General features: G+C 31.5%; 1 long non-coding RNA gene across 1 annotated transcript; it reads left to right on the forward strand.

Moving 5' to 3' along the window:
- Positions 1-343: 343 nt before the first annotated feature.
- LOC118644517 lies at positions 344-5,700 on the forward strand. Its single transcript, XR_004962289.1, has 2 exons — positions 344-1,508; positions 4,004-5,700. It is a non-coding gene; the product is annotated as an uncharacterized LOC118644517 (long non-coding RNA).
- The last annotated feature ends 2,405 nt before the right edge of the window (positions 5,701-8,105 follow it).

The raw sequence follows: 8,105 nt of genomic DNA on the forward strand, positions 1-8,105 counted from the left end.
ATATGAAATGTTTTCTTATTAATTATTACTTAGTTATTATACATACATAAATAAAGTGAAAACTTTCTTTCTCTTTGTTTGTAACAAATTTGAGAAATTAAAATTCTTCTTAAAATTTTTTAAATATTCATATTAGTATATTTTTCTAACATATTACAACGGGTCAGTAGACAAAGCAAAGCTTAGTGATTCTCTTATGATTCGATAACGATTGTTTCTATTTGTCTGCAATGGTAAAGGCAACGTCGTTATATTTTTATACATATAGTAATGGTAATAAATTTAACCGTTATTTTCATTATTATTTTATTTCTCTATTATTTTTATATTTAATAGATTCGCGCGTTTCTTCAGTGTATTAATATGTACAGTAATTGTGTCAGATCTAAGATTAAGTTACATTAAATGTAATTATAATTTTATTTATTTTTATATTTTGTAATATATTGTAATTACACTAAAAAAAATTTTATACTCAATTTAATTCGAGATGTTATTTATAGTTTTATTTTTAAGAGATATTATTATATTTAAGTTTAATAACCGTATCGACACAAAGTTTACAGAATTGAAAAATATATTTAATAATTGATATGAAAATTATTAAGTATCAAGATCAGCTTTGATCGAAAAAAAGCATCTACTCTTATTTCTTTTAAAAATTATTTTGAATAAGTTTAATAAAAGAAAGCTTATCATAGAGATTAGTTTAGAGTTATAAGTTTTAGTACATTTAATTTTCATTATAAAAGTCATTTACATCCGTGACTATTTGACCCAGTCTGATTTTTAATGCGTTGTATTTGGACATCGCCATTAGTAAAGAAATCTTTAAATTAATTTTATTTAAAATTGAAAACTCCAAAGAACCAACTGTATAGAAGTATTAATTAATCATAAATAATTAAAATTTTGTTTACAAAGACTTATAAAAATAGTTGATTAATTATTGAATAATATAATTTGAAAATCTTATTCTACTTCTTCTCTTAAATTCTCTATTTATATCAATAAAAATGTGCATAAAATAATTATAATTTTAATTAATTTTATTTTCTAATCATATTATATTAATCGCTATTTTTTTGTTTAACTTCTGTAATGTTTTCTTGTTCACGAGTTTTGAAGAATTTCGGAATTAAAACAAGTTTCTCATAATTTATCCATTTAATTATATTATATTCTCTTTCCTTCAAAAATATTGCAAACGTTTACGCGTCAACTTTTAACCATGTGCCATAATCATGGTAAACTTTTAGATGTCCCGATTCTTCATGCTTCATGGTGGTCCATTTCCCATCGTTCATCGTCTGTTGCCTGCTTGGAAAATATCGCAGCTTCGTATAAAATATCTCGATCGGTCTGGCGCATGACCGGTCGATGTCTCGGGTCATCCAATACTCTACGGCGAACTTTTTTGTACCCCGGGATGCCTATGGCTTGCTCCGTCGAGATCCGTCCATCGTTCGTCTCGTCCATGAGCAGAGGAGGCTTTATGGGTTCTCGGGGTAATATTACGCTTCTGGGTGGCTCACCCTCCCGATGACAAATTTTTCATTCTTGGAGCGTCGCTTCGCTCATGCACTCTTAGATTTTCTTGTTAAATCACATAATCGTAAACGCATTATTGAAAGATTTATTTCGAAAATTAGACATGTGTGTGTGTATGTGTGTGCGTGTGCAATAACAACGGGTGAGATTATACTGACAAGAAATAATTTTGTCTGACAATAAATAACGTGATTGTGGTTTCTTTAATAGTTTTGTGAGTTTATCAACTGAATCAGTTTTTTTAATTTTCTTATCTTTTGAGTTCTTATATCTAGCTGTAATTTGTTTGACATTAATTCTAAAGATTTTAAATATATATTCGTTATTTAATTTTATGACAACTTTTTTCTTTTTTTTATGGAAAGAAGAGTTTCGCTAAAATTTCAAAAGTTAGATACAAATCTAGCTAACATTTAATTTTTATTATAAAAGTCATCTACATCCGTGGCTATTTGACAAGTAGTCCAAGTCTGATTTTTAATGCGTTGTATTTTAACATCACCATATTAGTAAAGAAACCTTTAAATTAATTTTATTTAAAATTGAAACTCTATAGAACCAAAGAAATTTTGTTAAACTATTAAAATAATTATGTAGGTTTTTAAGTATAATGTTGAAACATAAGTTCCAAAAAGTTTTAAGCAACTTGTTGGGATTTTTTAATATAATTATTATAACGATCTAACTAAATCATTTTTAGATTTATATTTAGTTAAATTTTTTTATACTTTAATGAAATCATTTTCTTTTCGTATTCAGTTATATGTATATATTTTTTAAGTCAATATATATCATCAAAAATAATTTTAACATGTACACAATAATTATATATTTGATTAAAACTAATAATTAGATTTGGAAAATAATACTTTATTTAAAAAAATATACGTATGTATACATAGTGTCATTATGGTGTCAAATTTTAATGAAATATGGGATTTATTTCTTAATAAAAATATTAGAAAACTTGTTGGTAAGTTTAATTAATACCGTTATTTGTATATATGTAATATTCCGAGTTCTATAAATAGATTCTTTGCAAATTTGCATACTCAATTCATTGGTTTTCCATAATTATATCTTGCAAATCGTAAATGTAATTGATTTTGATAGCTTTAAGGGTGAAAAAGTTAAGAATAATTTTTTGTATAATGTTACACAGTACGTGTAAGTCGACAGTAACTTGCGATAGTAACTTTTCATGTAAATGACAGAATCGTGCCGAAGCAAGAAGGTGTCCAGGCAAATAAGCGTAATGGTGATACGAGATACACACGATCACTAACCATAACCGACTGACGCTCGTGACTCGGCGGACATTAATGAAATCTAGCACTGTGACATTCTCTTGGTAAACGCGCGCGTGTAGCAAAATCGCGTGCAAGGATAATCTTAAGTACCGCATAAGAAATATAACCAATAGAACATATCTGTAATTCCTTTTGTCTTTTATTCTCAAGAAGTATTAAATGTCGAGATTTTAAATTTATTTAATTAATTAATTAAATAAATTTATTTAATTAACCGAATAATTCGAAATTCAAACATTTTAAAAAATTAAATGATTTTATAAGTGATTATAAGGGCAAACTAAAAAAAACGAGATACTTTTCAATAACATACTCTGGGAAAAATATTAGTTTTCCCAAAATACGGTTATAACTCACTTTGGCACACAAGATTAAGTAATCAAATTATTTAGATTACTTGTAATCCTAATTTTATGTTTATTTTTTTTATATTAATTAAAAATTACAATTAACTATTTTATTCATTTAAAAAAATTTTAAGTTATACATATTTTGGGAAAACAATTTTTCTTCAAATTTTTATTTAGATAGATAGAAATAGTGTTTTTCTTTTATTAAAAAAATACATTTTTTAATAATGTAATAAAAATGTCAAATTATAAATGTCAAAAGTGCTGAAGTAACAGAGTTCTAATTATATAAAATAAATTGACATTTAAGACTTTGCCTGTTTTTGGTTTACCGAAGAAATTTAAAAAAAATTTATTTTTTATGAAAAATTAGTTACATAAAAATATCGTTAAAAAAAAATTGTTCTTTTCTCCGTTAATTAAAAAACAAAGTAAAGGTAAAAAAGTCTTGGCAAACTGATGTGCAATATTTTTAAAAATATGATTCAAAAACTTTAATCAGATAAATCGTATTTAATTTATATATCGTTTATTTCGCCATTTTAGAAGTTTTGAGAAAAGAGTGTTTAAGTGTTTTGGGATGTAAATTTTGTAATTTTTAATAATTTATTTGCAACTATTAATCTATGCCAATTTCATTTTCATAACATTAACTCGTGAAAAAATATTTTCTCAATTTTTAAAAATTTCCACAGTTTTATAACTTTTTGAGAGAAAACGTATACTTACAGAAGAATAACGCTTATAAGATTATATTGTAATTGTTTTAGAAAAATATAACTTTCTGAATAGGAAAGGGTCTACAATGTTGGCTTACGATGACTCGATTGTGAATCGCTCTCTCTCTCTCGATACGAGTCACCATCGATCCCGTTCGTCACCGTAAGTGACATTCGTCTCGCTCTCGAGAATTCCCTTTGGCATCAATGAAGAAACAGTCATCGCGACCGCGCGTAACACGCGCCGGTAACACAACAGCCCCCGGCGTGCACGTATAATCGCGACAAACACGTCCGGCAGTTAGGGCACTTAGGGCCGGCTCGGCTCGCGAATACAACGCGGGGCAGACGTAGACAGCGGTCCGCGACGAATCGCACAATGCCTGACATCTCCATCGTCGAGGCGCGACGGAAACGAGAAATGGGGCCCCGCGACACGTAGTCACGCCCATCGCGACCCATTGTCCGTGGGTCACGTCGCTCCGCCGAGATTTATCGTTCCCGGGGTCCTCTCTCTTGTCATTATCCACGCTCGATTCGCGACGATTATCGAGCTCGTCGCACCGACCCACGTCCGTCCCTCCCACGGAATTTGTTTTTGCCACAGTTTCATCCTGTCATCCGAATGAATGTCCGTCGGTTGCAAATGCACCCGTCATCATGTCAACCTATAATTATGGACGTTGCAAATTTGAGATATGGAATCCTAGGGAGCTCTGCTTTTAGATATTATAAACAGGGGAAATGAAAATAAACGCTCTTCATTATGTATATGTATATACTTGTTGCTGTATTTTGGAGTGTTAATTGTGCATATAATCAAGTTTGTTTTCATAGAGGAAAGTGTTAATTGGTCAGAATTTATGGCAGGATTTCCGCACTCAGAGAAAAAGTCACACTAGCAACTAGAAATTTGAGAACAAATAGCGCCTCAACTGTGTGTATTACAGAGTTGTAGTAAGAACAATAACTAAGTTATATTAGCTAAGAAAATAACAATAACCATTTGTTGGATATATATCTATAACTATATGAAAATAATAACACAAATGTAGGCGACAGGCGTTTCTTCTTGGCACTTAAGTTGTAACACTGCTCCACTGTTCTTATAATTATTCCCATCGTATATTTAATTTATCTTACTTACACAAAATGACTTCAACGAAAAATATTATCAATGCAAAAAGTTGTAATAGATGATTAATTAGTCATTATCGTATTATGCTTCATTAAAAAAACAATAGGTGTCTAAATTAGAAAAATGTAATTGCTATATTTTATCGAAATGTAATATAATTCAATTACTGTTTCACTACCAATTAATGCATATATAAACTGTTGTACTGACTATATTTTTTTTAATATTTAGTGACCACTTTTTATTGTGTAAAACTAGTGACAAGTATTTAAATTTCAGAGTTATCAAATTACAGTTGCCAGAATTACTTTATTTCTTCTCGGTGCAAAGCATTCAAAATTGAAAGTAAACTGTATGTGAAACGTTGAAGTCTAATTTTATCTGCATTCTGCATTCTATTAACATTTTCGTAATACAAAAAAGTTAATAAATGTTTAAGTATTTTTTTTTCTTGGAAAATACAGTCTAATTCATGTATATTAATAATCCAATAATGTTATGGGCTATATAAAATAATTCTTTATATCGATATGATTCCTTATATATATTTCAGTATATAAATAAACACACTCTTGATAATTAAATAACGTTATATGTTATAAAATATTACATGCTTTATAATGTATTTCCAATAATTAGATGACTTTAAAGTAAATTACTTTCATACGAGGGACTAAAGAAAAGCTAAATCAACGTTACTTTTTTCGTTGTTAATGTTAACAACAATAAATGACAATAAAGTTAATTACGTAGCATTTTTTCCGTTCAAGTGAATAAACTATAAAGAGGCTATAACGAACATGACGTGTTTGCGAGAGCGTGACAGGGTCGGTTTCGTCCCGTGCGAACGAGATTTATCGTCCGAGTAAGAGTGTCTCGTTATTCCGCACGTCGAATTTCGCCGTGCGGACGTTCGGAGACCATACCGGATCATATCCGCCGTCAATTTTGTTTTCGACGCGGCGGTCGTTAGCGCCGCTCCGGCCGTAGCGATTCGTAAACGGGCGCCGTGAACGCCGCTGTTATTAGCATGTCGAACGATGTTGCGAGGAACGAGAATGTCGATCCGGCAGCCGTACGCGCCATTAATCCGCGCGCCGAATTACAAACCACGCTGATGTTCAATGGTCCGAGTGCGATTTCCGCGCTGCGTTACTTTTCGCGCACGCGTTACATTTCGTATCGACACAACGTGCGTATTTTTGAGGAGTTCGGATGGCAGTCTTTTTCCTCCTTCCTTTTTTTGTACAAGAGCACTCGACATTCTGCCTTGATTTCCTGCTTAATATCTTTGATTTTTATCAGTTATCTTAATGTGAGATAAATTTTCTTTGCTTACGAACGTTCACGAAAACTGTTTAGTAAAAAGAAATGATATGAATTAGTTATGTGTCGTCCACGTTGAGAATTTGTGAAAATATTTAAAAATGTAACTGTTTTTTTATTGCGAGACACTTTTATATACATGTTTATATAAAAGAAAAATATGTATCTTTTTATTTAGCTATTTCTTTAACTTTTTATTACGAAATAAAACAAACAATTATAAAAACTATTATGCTTTCTATAACATTTTCTAATTTATATTTATGTTTTATTTTTAGACATAAAGATAAAAATTGTCTATATCAATTAATGAGATTTTAGTTTATTAATAATTTCTTTGAATTTTTACTATTTTCAGCTCGCACGATTAAACCGTTTGCCAATTTAATTTGTGAATTTACGCATTCCAGCTTCACGTAGGAATTGTGTTTCAAGACCGACGCGGCGCGCAGTTTGTGTGAGCTAGAGATAAAAAAATTCATACCAAATTATTATTTGATCCCATTGAAAAAAAAAACTCGCTGCTGATACAGGCGACTTTTATCATTGTTTAATATTTTTATTACTTCTGATTTTAGTTATCATTATTTTTATTTTAAAAATATACATATTGTTCAACTAGTAATTCAGATTATTAAAAAAAAAGGTAGTATTGGTAACCTTTTTCTACATTTTTAAATCAAACTGCACGTTAAATAAATTTTCGATCTTACACACAATTAGAACGAAGATAGTGATATCACAATATAAAATTGATAGTTAATTTAATAATAATGATACTAACATTTATTAATGCTATTAATGTTCTATTATTATTATTTATGAATGATTTATATATCATTATTCGTATAGAAAGATTTATGTCTGATTATAAAATTTAAAACGTTAACGAATATCATTTAAGTTATCGAAATATTCAAAATTAGTATGTAATTTGATTAATATAATTTAGTCTTTATACAAATTTCTCAATGTTATAAGAGACAGCTCGTATAAATATTCAAAATGACAAGTTGGGCCCATTTATATGTATATAGATACATCAAAAAGAATTTAAATTTTCGAAGACGATTAAATTTTGCTACGAATCTCGAGATTTCAAAAACGTGTTTTTTAGTACGACCGACGAAGATATCAATTCGTGAATCCCGCGAAAACGCAAAGATACGCGAAGAGGAAGATTGCGTTATGCACACATAGGCGCAACTTGTTATCCGAGTATGCAGGCGAACGTGAGAGGAAGCCGAAAGAGAGCGAGACGAAGGATGCGAGGATGCAGAATACGAGGACGGGTACAGGGAAGGAAGTTACGCGTGGAGGTGGCTTGCGTGGGTGGCGGTGGAGGTGGAGGTAGCGGCGGCGGCAACGGCGGCGACGGCGGCGGTGGCGGCGGCGGTGGCGGCGGCGGCGGTGGTGGTGAGGTAGTCATGACGACCGCAGCGACCAATCATCCGGAAGTAACGCAGCGCGAGATAACTCTGCATCCAATCAGGTTTAAAGCGGGGACGGGGCTGGCCATCCCCCGCAGAAAATCACCCCCGTAACGAAATTTCCACCGTACGAGGGTAGATATACAAGACGACAGACGGCTTTCTCCCTCTCTGTCTTTGTCCCCCTCTCCCTCTCTCTCTCTCTCTCTCTCTCTCTCTCTTGCTTTCTCTGTCGCGATCGCACTCTCCTCTCGAAGCTGGGATGACGACGGGACGATGGC

The sequence above is a fragment of the Monomorium pharaonis genome, chromosome 2, assembly GCF_013373865.1.
Source record: "Monomorium pharaonis isolate MP-MQ-018 chromosome 2, ASM1337386v2, whole genome shotgun sequence".
In the NCBI taxonomy this organism is placed as follows: Eukaryota; Metazoa; Arthropoda; class Insecta; order Hymenoptera; family Formicidae; genus Monomorium; species Monomorium pharaonis.